Source organism: Lytechinus pictus, chromosome 7 (assembly GCF_037042905.1).
Source record: "Lytechinus pictus isolate F3 Inbred chromosome 7, Lp3.0, whole genome shotgun sequence".
Taxonomy (NCBI): Eukaryota; Metazoa; Echinodermata; class Echinoidea; order Temnopleuroida; family Toxopneustidae; genus Lytechinus; species Lytechinus pictus.
Window position 1 is genome coordinate 15,444,390 of NC_087251.1, and position 16,587 is coordinate 15,460,976.

The 16,587-nt window shown below is 33.9% G+C and overlaps 1 long non-coding RNA gene across 1 annotated transcript; it reads left to right on the forward strand.

Moving 5' to 3' along the window:
* Positions 1 to 4,392: 4,392 nt before the first annotated feature.
* LOC135154721 (uncharacterized) lies at positions 4,393 to 8,339 on the forward strand. The gene is made up of 3 exons (XR_010294093.1): positions 4,393 to 4,510; positions 5,410 to 5,498; positions 6,038 to 8,339. It is a non-coding gene; the product is annotated as an uncharacterized LOC135154721 (long non-coding RNA).
* Positions 8,340 to 16,587: the final 8,248 nt, after the last annotated feature.

Sequence of the window (16,587 nt, forward strand, 5' to 3'; positions counted from 1 at the left end):
AAATAAGCGAAACTTTAAAATGTCATAACTTTCTTATTTTACATCCGATTTTGATGAAATTTTCAGCATTTTGCTAGTTTGATTTTTGTCTATTTATTCAAATCAACATTTTTGTGGGGTGGACTTGACCTTTAATAATATAATGTCAAGTATACTGGTTTTATGGTGCTTTCCGATGCTTATTTATTTACTTAAAAAGTTTTCTGATATTTGAAAATATCGCTCCAGAGTCTTGAAAAGGAATGTTTCGCTCGTTTACTTGGCTAATGGAAAAAGTAACAACGCAAGCTCCCTTCTTAATTGTCCTCATCGTGAAATATAATCATGTGCCCTCATCCACATATAACACCGATTGGGTCCTGATCGATGGCTGCTATACACGAAGGTGAAATTGTTATAAAAAAAAAACTTTCTCAAGCATTTTGGCTATGTGACTTATTTTCTCGGTCGCTATAAGCTCCATTGCATAATATTAGAAACATTTTGAGGGACGAGGGACTAGCTGCTTGTTCAGATCAGTATTCTCCCACGTAGCCATTTCCATTGTATTGAATGAACCAGCGTTGAAAATTTTTCAAGCCCTCTTAAAATTTTTAGTCTAGAACCGTGCCTGACAATCACAACAAATATCTTATTTCATATGACCGGGAAATCTTCGGGTCTTGCGCCGCCCGCCCGCCTTGCCACCGAGTGAAGCCGGCGTGAAGGCGCCTTCAAACCACATACAAAGGTGAACTCATTCCGAGCTGGCGTCAATCCGGCAATTAATAAAAGGGAGGTGCAGGATATAGACATAAGTCGAGCTGCCTCTGACGCCGAGTTCAGCCCACTTTCAGCATATATCAGTGGCGTACCCTGGGTCAAGGCATGTGGGGGGCACCAGCAAACATTTTGAGTCATTGAATGGGTGCGCGAAGAGCGCTCGATCAATTGCCAGGTATACTGACCTAATAGACACATTTTAAGGACTGTGCCATTAAACGATTATGTATCTCACTAATCAACTAATCCGAGCGCAAAGCGCGAGCTGAAAATCTTTTATATGCAGACCTAAAATAGGAACGTTATAAGCAAAAAAAATTGTAATCATGAATCGCACCTGTTTCACTTAAGAAACAATGCGAGCGCGAAGCGCGAGCTGAAATTTTCGTATATATATTTAAGGACTATTTTTTAGGGATTCATGAAGAGCATACGTATTTCACCATAGCTATCAAATGCTAGCGCCAAGTGCTTGCTTATTTTGTTAGAATTACACCTAAACGTATGAAGCACTTTTTGAAGTCATTGTAACCATAAACATAATACGTATCTCACCAATCAAATATTGCGAGCGCGAGCTGAAAATTTTTGAAAATCAAACCTTGTTTATTCTAAGAAATGTTTGTAGGTGTTCACTAAGACCATACATAATTTACTGACCAAATGATGCGAGCGCGATGCCCCAGCTGAAAATTTTGGATATTCAGACTATAAAAAGGGACATTATAAGAACTGTTAATCTTAGGAATTTATGAAGAGCAAACATATCTCACCAATCCACTAATGCGAACGTAAGTACGTATTGGAAATGTTTTAAATTCAGACCTTAAAAGGGGGCAATCACTTTAAAGGTCAAGTCCACCTCCAAAAAAATTGATTTAAATCAATAAAGGAAAATCAGACAAGCATAATGCTGAAAATTTTCATCTAAATCAGATGTAAAATAAGAAAGCTATGACATTTTAAAGTTTCGCTTATTTTTCACAAAAGAGTTATATGCACAATTTAATCACAGGCAAATGAAAGAATAGATGATGTCCCTCACTCACTATTTATTTTGTTTTTTATTGTTTGAATTATACAATATTTCATTTTTTCCAGATTTGACAATAAGGACCAACTTGAATGAACCATAAAATGTAAAACAATGGCATTCTACATGTTCAGGGCGAAATAAATCTTTGTTTCACAGGACAATGAGGAGAAAATTTAATGTTTCATATAATAAAATACAAAAGTAACAGTGAGTGAGTGATGTCATCAGTTCCCTCATTTGCATATCGATCGGGATATGCGTATAACTATTTTGAGAAATTAAGCGAAACTTAAAAATGTCATAACTTTCTTAATTTACATCCGATTTTGATGAAATTTTCAGTGTTGTGCTTGTTGGATTTTTCTATTTTTATTCAAATCAACTTTCTGTTGGGGTGGACTTGTTCTTTATGTAGTCATGAAAAAGAAGCATGTCACTGCATAAAACAAACGCGAAATGCAGGGAAATATATTGGGTATATATTGACTTTAAAACGAGATGATTCAGAACGTACAACCATGGATCCTACTAGAACTATATTAGGATCCATGGTACAACAGGATTATATATCTAATTAAACAGACAATGCGAGCACCAGGAATGATGAACACATAGGCCCTAAGCAAATTATGTTTCATAAAGTTATGAAAAATTAATATAATCATATAACATCACATGATATACAATAATGTCTTCTTCCTCCACTACGTTTCTCTTCCTTTCTCTCCTGTCTTTTTTCCCCCAAGCCCGCTTTTTTTTGCCAGCAGATGCCCCCCCCCCCCCCGTAGTAACACCCCTGTTTTTTCAGGCCTACCACCCTTGGGTGATTCCTTATGTCGTACGGGACATTTAGAGAACATTTGACAGTTTTTCGACAAGAAATACAAAAAATATTCCAGTAACTAAAGGTGATAATCAAGTACTACCAGAGTGTTAGGAAAACCATGCATGGACCAAGACTTAATTCACATCCTGTATAATACAGATTTAAAATAGCAATGTGTGGTACGGGGCGCAGAAAAAAGTGGCCTTTTTTTAAACCTCAAGTTTGTAGTCTAAAGTCTGTGAGTTGAACAGACAATTTTCATTAAAAAAACTGAACTCAAATTGATATTCAATTACCCAAGAACAAACACATATATGAAAAAAAGCAAAATAAACATTCGTGAATAAATAAAGCAAATTAAAATTTTCGAGAACATTGTGGCGTACGGGACACTCAAAATGTGTCGTACGGACATCTCTAAATTGAAGCCAAACTTTCTTACTTTATATGTCCCTTTGACTTCTTCAATCACTTTATTTGGCTGATAATAATGATGATCCTATCAAACTAAAGGCATTTATTATGTGTTAGATACCGCTATTGGCTGAATATTTCTATCACTATATCATAAACAAAATACTGTGTCGTACGGGACACTTGTGTGTTGTACAGACACTTGCGCGTGTTGTACTGGACAGCCTGTAAAAACTGAACTTTTATCAATCAGAAAAAGAGCATTGCCCCTAAATTCTTCCTTTTTAATGAAAAGCCTTAAGTTGTCACTCGGGACAATATAATTAAGTAACCTCATTTTATCCGTTATATATATACAACTGGGAGCAATATATCGTCATTTTTTCATGATGTGAAATGTACAATGGTTCACAGCATTTTTAAGAGCTAAAGAATTGAGGTTTTGTGTGAATTAAGTTAAATTTTAGTGAATTAAGTGATGATTTTCAATACACTTTTTAAACAATGAAAGAATGAAACTGTGTTTGTGTAAATTATGGGGCTAAGATGTTATGATTTTTCGTATAAATGAATATACACGATGTCACAACTGTCACTTGTAACTCCTCAAAATGTTTTTTTTTCTAAAGAAATGCGATTTTACTTTTTTAAACTTTTCTGCATTTCATGAAATCATATGGTTTGTCTTATTTTCCAGATTTTTTTTACAAATTGAGAAAAGTAAGGAGTTTTAATAATGTATATAGAAAAAAATACTGATCATCAAGGAAGGTCCAAATAGGTGATTAATATGGAAATCGTTTTTTTTTTACATCTTATAATAATTTCACAATAGTATGCAAGAGGAAATCATCTTCCATGCTAGGATGAATTAATTATAAACGTTTTCTTTTCATGCTCAACGACCTGTGAAAATCACCAGTTTAGCTGAAGGGATTTACAAAAGAATAGGCTTACATGAAGTCGATTAAAATGGTTAGAATCACCTATTTCATGTTCTATGGAGATTTAAAAAAATACCGTTTATCAGTTCACATAATGTCAAATCAATTGCTTAAATTAAAATAGGCCTACTGTTTATATTTTCTGAATCCAAATCTTGCAATGAAATGCAGTATATATTGTGTGTCGTATACGGGACAACTTTTAATAGGACAATTCGTCCCTGTTTTCACGAAGTGACGGATACGAGAAAAATCGCATTTTTTTCAATTTTGAGTTTTTTGCATTTTTGGAGATCTTTAATTCATATCTCGAACCTCAACAAGTTTCAGATCACAAAAATGTCTAATTACGTTGCTATGACAACAGTGCATACACGAAAATACCCAGATTAAGGATTTCTTGTTTTTACGAAGTGACGGATAAGCAGCCGTCAATTCGTGAAAATAAACGAATACGCTTCATCACTCAAGAGTTTTTTCACGAAGTGACGGAAGGCAAAGTCTGGAACAGCCGAAGACCATGAAATGGTGAGTTTTTTTGTAAATGTAGGAAAGGAAATCAATTTAATGCAGCTCTTTAAGTCATTTTGCGTAATTTCAACCCTTTTAAACGTCTCTGATCGCAAAAATCCTTAAATTAACGTCCAATCTTTCCATACATTGCCCCACATATTCATTTTCGTGTCAGTGAAAATTGAATGGAGTATTGCGTGTCATTTTTTTGTCCTCAATTCAACTTGAATGTTAAGTTTAGTCAAACTAAAAGGGTAAGAATATTTTTCCAACATTAATCAAGACTAAATAGATTTAATGAAGGCTGAGGATTTGGTTAAAAAATCTACAGGGGCATTAGTTTAGGCCTAGATCTAGATTAATTTACACGAATTGCATTGCCATTGGACTCCAAAAGAGTCCAATGTTAACTCGTTATGTTCTAACTTGTCTTCATAAGTGCCTAGTATTTGCAATAAATTTCCACAAAAAAAATCTGAAATAAATACATAGATTATATTGTCTTCCTTACTGTAGTGTTAGTTAACTCATCATCTAAATTCAGTAGTACTTTCAAACATATGTAATGGAAAGATACCCCCTCCCCAGGGGAGGGGGGGGATTTCTATAAATGACAGTGAGAATGCTGAGATCATGAATTAATTCAGTTAAGTTAGTGGCCAACCCATTTGTGCAAATAAGTTGAGTCCTTAGTTAAAATGAGGATTACTGGAGATTTCTGTTTTAAATAAATCATCTCGAGTCAAGAGTCAGTCTACATCTAATGTAGATAGAGCTTTAAAATTTGTTGTTTGGTGGCCACACCCTCGCCCTTATCTCTATGACATTTTACAGAAAATGAAAGAATCTACATAAATAAACTGCACCTCGGTTCTGATCATAATCATGATGAAGATATTTTCATTTCTTTTCAGATGCAGTATATACAGTAAGCAATGTTTCAGAGAACAAATGAGAGAAGTCCTGGAACCAGTACACTTGCTATTTAACAATACAATTCCAGGTGAGAATTTTCATAGTGTTATAATCCAACATGACATCCTGTCAGTATCAGCCATCCATTCATTTGCACTCATTACCAAAATTAATTTCAATTGCAAATCTAGTAAATAATGAAGTTATAAAAATATATTGACTCAAAGTTATAATAACCAGAAAATATTAATTTGGGAATATGTTAGCATTTAGCAGATACAAGTGTATTTCTAAGTTGTAAAAGAACATTATTTCTATTTTGACAAGTGCATTGTGTACTGCCCTAGAGCATTGAAATTTGACATGTAATCATATTTTCAGCTGAAACTTTCTTATAAATTGGAAACATTTAATTGGAATATTTGCTGTAAATATCAGTGGTAAATAGAGTATATAAAATATATTCTTAATAATCTTGTAGTACCATACTGACTGGGCAGGTTTTGTTTGGAAAGGGCAATTTAAAATATTGAGTCTGCTATCAATTCTACAAATTCGATATTGAATTGACAAAAAACTTTGAAAACAAACAGTTGATTTGTATATTATTTCATTCTACATACTTAGGTTGGATCCAGGAGCCAACATGCTTGTCAGGTGGGTCATTGATAATTCCCTGAGCACCGCAGATGTGATCTGATTTGGTGACATGACAGTTGAATTGGTAGTGACTGGATTTTAACAGTGTGCCCTGGTTTGGAATTGTTGAAGTAACCAAACTAGAAACATCTTCTGAGAACTCTGACTGCGATTCTGATGATGAAACTCTGTCTACACTTGTGAAAAGTATGAAGGAATTGGCTCTGCCTCATGGCCTTTTAAGGCTCTCACTTAACTTTTTCTTTAGTTTCCAGCTGGGTAACTGATGCCAGTTTTAACTTTCTTGTGATTTTGACTTCAACATAAGTTTAGTTTTAGAGCAGTGTATTATATAAAGAAACCATGTTGCTTGAACTAGTCTGTGCTCTTACAGTGATATAATTATGAACTCCTTCAAATATGTTTTATATATACAGTCAAATATAAAGTTCAGAATAGTCATTTATCTGCTATCCTTACCACATGTTTAAATTGCTTATAAATACACATCGTCCGCATATGGATGCAGAAGAATTACCCTTCTTTATTCATTTTGTTTGGCATGTTTTCATTTTGCTTGGTGCCATCTAAAAAAAAAAAATCCTGCATATGTCTACATTTTTGTAAAACAGAATGTTACTAGCTTTATTGTGCTTAAATGTATTGTATTAATACTTCATACTTTCTTATAATAACATAACCATACAATTTAGACTGACATGCATTGTGAAACTCGATTGTTACAGGATATATTACTAGTAAGGGTGAAAATCATATTAAGTTTTCATGAATTCATTTTCAAAAGCCAGATGTGTTAATACAGACCCCCCCCCCCCTTCCATGAGGTAATTTTTTTTGGTCTATCAGGGGTGTGAGAATTCTTAGCTGATTTCTGCTATTTTTGTTTTTTATTTTCAGCTTGATATCCCTTTTTGTGTACAATAGTTTGAGAGCTCATTCAATTTCATCCCACCTGGTTTATGCAGTTTTACAGTTGATGTGTCATCATTTTATTCTAGAATTTTCTAATGAATGATATTCAGGAAAGAAATAATACATGATTATTTTTAGCAGACATTTTACATTAGCTTGAGGTTAAAGATAGATTGCAGCACATGTTTTTCTGTATATTTGTAGTAAGAATTTAACTCATTTCTACATGATCCCACTAATTCAAAGATGTTACTTGCTAAAATCGTGACAATTTATTGTAAAGTTTTCAGAGTTGGAACTAAGGTGTATTTTACTGTATCTTTCTGTTTTTGGACCCGGGCCATAATTTGCTATTAAAAAAACAAGTGTTTGATTGGAAAATGTATTGATGAGTGTATTTAGCCAATAACTTGAGAATGATGGAAAAAATACAGATCTACTTAGTCATTCGTATTTTTATTACTGCATTTTTTTGTTGCTTTTGACGCTGTCGTTCGGGATTTTGATTATAAATTTGTTAATAAATGATCCTGTTTGATATGAAGTTAAATAATTGATTTAAAATTATATTTCCATGTTTGAGTTTCATTAGTTGATACATGTAATTGTTTATTCAAAGGTTTACATGTTTCCTTTGGTAAAGATTATCTTTTAGCACAAGTAGACTTTTTAGTACTTGACAGTGTGTAAAAAGATGAAATAACTCTCAAGGCAACTGTGTCGACTGATTTAATTATGACATTCTTAAAAAAAAAGTGCAGTGAATGTAATAAGTAATAGTGATTATGTTACTTCTATTTTGATGGAAAAGAAATATACCATTTTACTTGAATATGTGTATGTCAATACAAATAGACATAGAGAATACAACTTTCCTGCACCACTAGCATTGATTATATTCCAGTATTCTTGTGATGGAAAATTTATTCATTTGACATTGGAATGTTTTGAATGTAGAGTAACTTATTGAATTTGGTACTAGTTAGCAATTCTGTATTTCAAAATGTGGCATTCACAGACTAGGATTGCTGATTGTGTTAAGCATATAAAATGACAAAATTCTGTCAATGTGTACCTGATAATTCACTTCTTATGCATTTCACAGTGCAATATTAGATTCTTTATAATAATTATGAATGTCGTTGTGTTTGTTACTAGCGATTATGGTCTGATATATTATTGAATCAAAAATATATTTCCATTGTTAACATTGTATGGAATTGATATTTTAATGAATTTATTAAGCATAACCATTATCATAATGATTGACATGAAAAAAAGTTATATTTTACTTGTCTATTTGTCACTTGCTGCTATGGTTTCATATGTTATAAAATTAAAAGAGTTCTTCTAAATTTATTTACATTGCTAACTTTGTAGAATTTATTTTATATAGTTAGTATTTTCAATGATTTATGACAAGTCATAACTCTTATTTTGCATGATAAAGGTATTTTAATATGATGTTCAGGAGAGAATACATGACTATTTTGATAAGGGAAAACTTGAGTAGAGAGAGAAAGAAAGGGAGCAAGAGTGGTTGTACTCGAAATTTGCTCGCTTTATTTTGACAAATTCTTATTCTTCTCATTTTTTGTTGTTGGGGGGGGGGGGGTGACAATCAGTCATAATTTAACAATTCTTGTTGCCGTTTTGACAAGTTAGTTCCACATTTAGTTTTGTACCATTTTCGAGGTAATTAAGTCTCAAAGAATAATTTTGAATAGCTAACTCGGCCTTAACAGAGAATACCTTTAACATTATAAACAACATTTAAGAAAAACTTAATTGGGATTTCATATTTTCAGGGGGGTAGGGAGGTTAGTAAACTGACAAATATGTGTAATGTCGCATTATCTACTCCAACGGAGTCAGTGCTTAATAGTCCTTTCTCAAACATAGAATTACAAAGACGAAATGTGTTGTATCTCTTGTAGTCATTTTATTCATATCCTGTTAGGAATTTTCCTTATATCAGAGTTCATCTCTCAAAAATGAAGATAATATTGAAATGAAATAGGCATAAGTATAACACGTGTGTTAATTGGTCTTCCTGTTATTACTTGAAAAATGAAATCAAAGTATTTAAAGTGATTTTTTTTTATTAAAAGAAGTAAATGTAGGCCTAATTGATCTGACATTTGAAATTGATTTTTCTTACAATAGCAAATAAAGAAATTATGTATATCTAGACCCTATTTATCGAATTGCATCGACAAGGCTATACGTGGGACTAAGGCGAAGCTTCTTCCCGTCACTTCGTAAAAACAAAATTGAAGCGCGTCCTTGAATTTCGGATTTTCACGAAGTGACGGTTATGCGCGCGGAGCACTATCCGTCACTTCGTGAAAATAAATCTAAGCGCGTACCGTAATATATTTTTTTCACGAAAATATGGTTCTGCTTACAGCTCATTATCTTCTTAAATATTTAAGTAAAATGCAAATGATTGGTCTTGAATATTGTCCAGAATATGCCCAATACAAGGATATGACATATATCCACCCTGCATACGTGGAAGACGTTGAGATTGAGGTCTAAACCTTTGAACGCGATTTACTCAAAACTAACTTTTTAAAAGTTGCGCGCTCATCCGTCACTTCGTGAAATAAGGGACGAATTATTGAAAAATGAAGGAAATTAGATCCTTATAGGATAAATCGATCTTCCATGGGTCAAAGATAGAGAAAACTGATATTGTAAGATTGCATCATCAAAGATAAAAGTGAAGGAAAAACTTTTGCATTTTCATGTGTCGTACGGGACGTTGCAAAAATAGGTTCGAAAAATCAGGGCTGCATACCCCTATTATGGATCATGAAAATGTAGATATTATTTGGAACCATCAATGATACATTATTCTATTTACCTGCAATATTTTCAATATTCTCGTGCTTTGCCAACAATGGTTTCAGGCAGTGTTTGTACTTGACTATTTAATCAGCAAAATTTTTGAAAATTGAAATTCCATTGTCCCCCCCCCAAAAAAAATATATATATATATACCTGACTTCACTTTTAGTTAAAATTCATTATTTTCATAAAATCTAGGTATCATAGCAAAACATTATACTACTTATGACTTATTGAAAGCATGTTGAAATTTATGATATTTTTGAAATTCTAGTGTGGAATCGCTCCCTTAAGATGTAAACGTGGCTTTTTGCATGTCTTGTATGACTTAATTCATTTAGTCGAGGGATAAGGCTTTTGTTTGATGAGATATCCAGGTGCAAAAATGCAAACGAAGCTGGCATATGCCACATAAGGCCCACTTGAAAAAAGCAGTTTGCATGCAGTTCCATTTAGCGTATGATCAGAAGAGGGTCATCAATTTACTCAAACAGCAAGGTGGTTTAACATTAATGAGGCAAGCACCAACTTTGATGCCTTCATTAAAATCACGGACCTGATTAACCCGGGGCCAGTCAAATATATTGCTGTACACACGCGTGACCAAAAAAAAAACGCGTTGAAAGGGATGTTTTTTCAATTTTGGACGCGGGCCGCGCGTGCACTCGTTAAGGGTATCAAAGACACCGATTTTTTTTTTAAAAGGGGTTGTTTTGAAAGACTGGTCAATGGTCAATCGCTGGGTCAAACATATTTAGGGTATGTTTTTTTTCTCCAAAGCTTTCTTTTTAAGACTAGCCAAACGTGTTTAGGGTATGTTTTTTCCCCCAAGCTTTTTCCCCGGGGTCAAATTCTTCTTGTTTATAGGGGCCAAAATGTGTAAATAAATCCCGTTAAAAACTTGTTTAGGGGGTTGTTTTGCACACAGAGAAAAACTCACTTAGGGCTATGCTTAGGGGGTATTTGGAAATAATTTGGCCACGCGTGTGTACAGCAATACATTTGACTGCCCCCCCCCCCCCCCGGGCTGATTAAATGCGTTAATTAATGGCTGGTAATCTTCCCTTTGTTGGGCAAGTACATTGTAATGAAACAGTTGAAATGCCACAATGACCTTCATAAATATTGCTCATTGATGTGTTAGTTCAGTCACCTGTCATAGTTTCTGCAACTTGTAAAGACATGGTTACATAATATCTCGCTTTGGAATTTGAGTATCCTAATTGAAGAAAGGAAGGGCCATTTTGAGAAAACTTACCCATGAGGTAATTCAAAACCGGTCTATATATTAGGCTAGGATTTCTTCCAATGAATTTTACGTACAGGAGTGATCTGCTGTATGGCTTAGCACTGGATTACACAGTAGCAATCAGAGAGAAATGGGGAGAATTGGGGACGACAGTTGTAATATTCCACTTAGTTTGTAAATCAGCGACGTACATGAGCACATTGACTTTTAATCAAAATTTATTGTGAATGAAATGCATGTAGGAAACTTGATATATTATAATGCCCGTTGACTTACATTAACGAAACTCGGGTTGAATAATTGAAAGTAGCCCACATGAAGTTGCTCTGGAACTTAATTAAGGAAGCTATATTCTGTAAGAATATTTGTCTTGAGATTAAAATTAGTTGTAAAACGTTAAATGAAATGAAACAATCTCCAATGTATATTTAATAGTCTTTATAAAATTCTCACTTTCTGGCCAAAATTAAAAAGAGGAGTATTCTTTATAGCTAAGAAGACGGTATATATAGTGTTGGACACTGTGTTTCAGAGAGCGAATAGCAGATTTCACAAGATTAAGAAAAAAGTCATTTCTGGCCAAAAAAGGGGCAGGGGGCTCGTTCGAGATTCTGGTTATATCGGTAGATATGAAACCTACTTATTCTTCTTATTCAGCTTATTCGTGTTAGTTCGTTATCGAAAATCTGAAAAATGCCCTTGTTCTTTGTCTGTTAATTCTCGAATACATCCCAAATGAGGCCCGAATGAAATTTGTCGTGGCCACATTCGGGAGTATTTTGGACGGATATTCGGCTGGTTTTGAATATTGGCAAAACGAGCCGAATCCCTCCCAAATTTTCTAGTATTCGGGGAGGGAGAAGAGAATACTCTCAAATCCTCCTGAATAGATTCGAGGAGCTCCCCGAATCAGGGAACGAATTGTTCCGAGCTATACTGAATCCCAGGGGCGTCGATCCATTTTTCAGATTGGGGGGGCAAAATCATGAATCAACGTTCCAAAGGCGCTCGATCGTACAAAACACCCCCCCCCCCACACACACATAGGCATATTATATATATATATATGTATATGTATATATGACTCATGAGATACAGACATGTATCTCACCAACAAATTAATGCGAGCGCTTTGCGCTCGCTGAATTTATTTTAGTATACTGACCTTAAAACTGGAAAAGCGTACCTGCAGGACTGTTTGTATAGTAACTCATATGGAGGATACATATCTCACTACACAGATTATGCGAGTGCCGAGAGCGAGCTGAAATTTCTTTATATTCTGGCCTGAAAGCTTGATATTCTAAGCATTTTTGGTACCAATGATTAAGATTGGTATCTAAAAGAACAAATCTCTCTCTAACAGCTCGCATTTCTAAAGAGATGCGAGCGCGAAGCTCGAGCTGAAAATTTTGATATTTCGATCTGAAAAAATGACAGTTTAATGGACGTTTTTTTTTTAAAGAACAAGATATATATCCAACAAAAGATTATTGCAAATCGAAGCGGGAGTTATTTTAAGGGTTAGAACTGAAAACGGGACATTCTATTCACCTATTTAATCATGAAAAGTATGGGTTTTTGCTACAGAAATGATGCGAGCGCGAAGCGCGAGCTGAACATTTTTGTATTCCAATCTGAAAAGCGGAAATTTTGAGCACGATTTGAAATAGAGAACGAGTTGTGTATCTCAATCTCGCTTGCTGAACATTACAATCTTATTTTATTTTTGCACATCCGGAATTATTGGGGGTGCAAAACGATATTTTTATTGGTGGGGCGATCGCCCCCCTGCCCCCCCCCCCAGGATCGACGCCTCTGGTTTATGCTTACCACACAGAGAGATAAAAATAACACAGTTCGCAGACGATACGACGATATTTATTGATTCGATTAAATCCCTTCATAATGTTATGAAAGAGATAAATAATTTCGGTAATATTGCAGGTCCAAAAGTAAATTGGAATAAGACAAAGATGTTAAAAATAGGGATATTTAACTTAGAAAGAAGCGAGTTCGATTTTACAGATGATCCTGTTAAGTATTTAGGAATATTTGTGGGAAAAAATGAAGAGCATAAACGAAAGCTAAATTGGGAAGGGAAAATTGAAAAGGTCAATAACATATAAAAACATGGAAAATGAGACAGCTTACATGTTATGGTAAAATAATTATTATAAAATGTTTAATTGTGCCTCAAATCGTTTATGTTGGTACGGTTATTCCAATGCCAGACTATATATGCAAGGGTTTACATTAGATAATATATTGCTTTTTATCATGTTTATGGAATTCAAAGCGTGAGAAAGTTAAACGTAATATTTGTGTCAGACCGATAGTTGAAGGTGGTCTTGGTATGATCGATCTATATTCGAAATCAAAATCACTTATATTGTCCTGGATAAATTCCTTTTTTAATAATTATGATGCAGTCTGGAAAACACTTTTCTCGTTTTGGTTAAGTTACATAGGAGAAGTCCCCTACTGTTTTCAAATGAACTGTCATCCAAAACACATGTTAAAGCTTTGTCGAAAAAAGGGTTTACCAATGTTTTATATTGAATTTCTATATACATGGGCTCAATTACGTTATTTAGATGAGCAGAATGTTGAAAATATATATCGTGAAATATTATGGAATAATAGTAATATTACAATAAATGGACAACCTTTAAATTTTCAGGAATGGAAAGAAGCTGGTATTTTAAATGTTAAACAAGTTGTATATAAAGGTAAATGGAAAGATATATCATTTTTTAGAAACTTTTTTGATGTTGATAATTTAGTATTTAGTTTTAGATTTTAAAATTAAAAATGCATTTCCTGCTCATTGGCTTGAAAAATAAGTATGATGAAAGAAAAACAAAATGAGTCTCCAGAAGAAGAAGAAATTGATACATCTGTTGGTGAACGTATTAATATAACTTGCACCAGAGCAAAACAATATTATGTGTTGTTTTTACAACAAAAGAAGGTTGATTTTTTGATATTCTGGACATCTGGGGAAAACAACTAAAATTGCCTGAAAATTTAGTTTGGAAAGATATCCTTCATTTCAAATTCAAAAAGATAAAAGATAACAGAATTAAGCAATTCAATTTCAGACTGTTACATAAGATATTACCTTCTAGAGACAATTTGTTCAAGTGGAAAGTTGTAAATACAAATCAATGCGAAATCTGTAATCAAATCGAGACCATTGGCCATATTCTGTTTTTTGCAAAGAGATTAAAGTTTATTGGAAAATCATATCGAGGATGATTTATTTTATTTTCAAAGAAGAAATTGTGATAACTATGAAAACATTGTTAATTGGGTATAAAATAGACAACCCAAAATTTGATCTTATTAATTTGACGATCAATGTTGCCCAGTTTGTAGTTTATAATCATTATGTAAAATGCAACCTTCAAAATCTAAATCATAGCAATAAGAGATTGATCACGGAATTTGTTTCATATTTGAAGTTTTATTTAAATCATTACGGATCTAAACAATTTTGTGTATTAGAGGTCAAGAAAATTATTGATATATTGTAATTCCTGTTATAAATATTATATCATTTGACTCTTGAAAAAAAAAGTTATTCCTATGTAAATATGTATATGTAAATATTTTGAAACAATAAATCCTCAAGGAAGAGGCAGAGAGAAAAACAAATACTGAATACATCCGAATCAGGCCATATTCGCGCACAATCAGTCCTTATTCGGAAAAATTTAGTTTTGGTGTAACCCTGGCTTAATAGGGGTTCTGTGTAGTTTTCAGAAACATACCAAAATGAACTATTTTTTTAATGGGAATTGGTTAAAGTAAGTTCATAATTTTATCAAAAATATTTTTTAAATTCATTTTCAGAGAAAAATACCAAAGGGAATTACTTCATGATTTCACCAAAAATCTGAAATTTTTCGTTCCTTTCTCAATTATTCCTCAACAGATGATTACCAGTGGCGTAACAGGCAGGGGGCAAGCTGCCCCCCTGGCGGATTTCACCGGGAAAAAAAAAACAGGAAAAAGAAAAAAAGAGAGAAAGGGAAAGGGAAAGAAAGATAAAGAAAGGAAAGGGGGAAATGGAAAGGGAAAAATGAAAAGAAAGGGAAAGAAAGAACATAAATAGGGAAAGTGGAAGGAAAGCGGGAAAAGGAAGGAAAGAAGAACATTGTAAGGAAGTACAAAATATCCTAAAATACTAATAAATTAGCATCATTAGCAAGAGAGGGATATGAAATCAAAAGATATGTCTCAATGGCACGGGCAAGAATGGCGGGAAAATGGGAGAAAGAGGCAAAAAGAAACGGGAAATGAAGGTAGAGCCAAAGCCTAAATTGGAAAATCAGAATATGAAGAAAAGGGACTAGAACACACCGGGCTGTCGAGGGTTGAAAAATATAAAGACCGGGAAGAGAGGTAAATGGCGTCTACTATAAGTTTGCTTAACTGTATGCAAGTGCAATAATGGTCGCAATCAGGACAAAAAAAATCCTTATCCAAGAGTAAGCCAGGGGCTAGTTTTATCCCCCCATATTATGTTCTAACCTACGTAAAGTTTTACGCTGGCTAGATTTATCGTAAAAAGCCTCTTAATGTTTACTTTGACTAAATTTCCAAAGCTACTACCACACAATTAGAATTTAATGTAAAAATAATTTTAAAAGGCCAAATTTTTCTGGCTCGCTTCGCTCGCTTTTCTATATTGCTGCCTCAAAATATTTCGTTTAACTGCGTTGAAGTTGTGTTGTGTATGTACCCGCGATTTCATAAAAAAGTGGCCATCTGCAATATTTAAAATATCACGAAGTTCCGGGTGCTCCGCCCCAGACCAGTGGCGGCACCAAGGGGGGAGGCACGGGGGAATGAGTTGCCCCCCCCCCGAAATTTTGAAGAAAAAAAAGTGTAGTAAATGTTGTACTAAAGCTGCAATGTGCATCAAAACAGCTTTTTCGTTCTTCTAAATTTTGAAAATTTTCTAATCCATTCACTGTTAGCTCCCAACAATTTTTGTCCCTAAGATAAATCTTTCAGGTCATTATATAAAATTCAAAATGTCGCTCGCGCTACGCGCTCGCAGTAACTGTTGGCTTAAGTAAATTATCTGTTCACATGGGGCTTAAACATCCAATGTTCATGTCAATATGCTTCTCGCGATTAGAGTGTTCATTATTCGTTTTAGCGAGATACACATCCTGCGTATTCATAATTTTCATAATTGAAAATTTTTTAGCTCGCGCTACCATCAATTGTTAATCAGATAGCTATCCAGTTCATGATTACAAAAAGTGCTCAGAACGTCCAGTTATCTCAATATATCAGAAATTTTCAGCTCGCGCTTCGCGTTTGCATTATTTATTTGGTGAGATATCATCTTCATGACCCAATGCAAACAGCTAATCCTTAACAGGTCCCTTTTCAAGTCAGTAGGGTCTACATTAAAAAAATTAAGAAATAGCTCGCGCTTCTCGCTCGATTTTGAGAAATAGGCAAAATATTTGTGTGTTGCCCC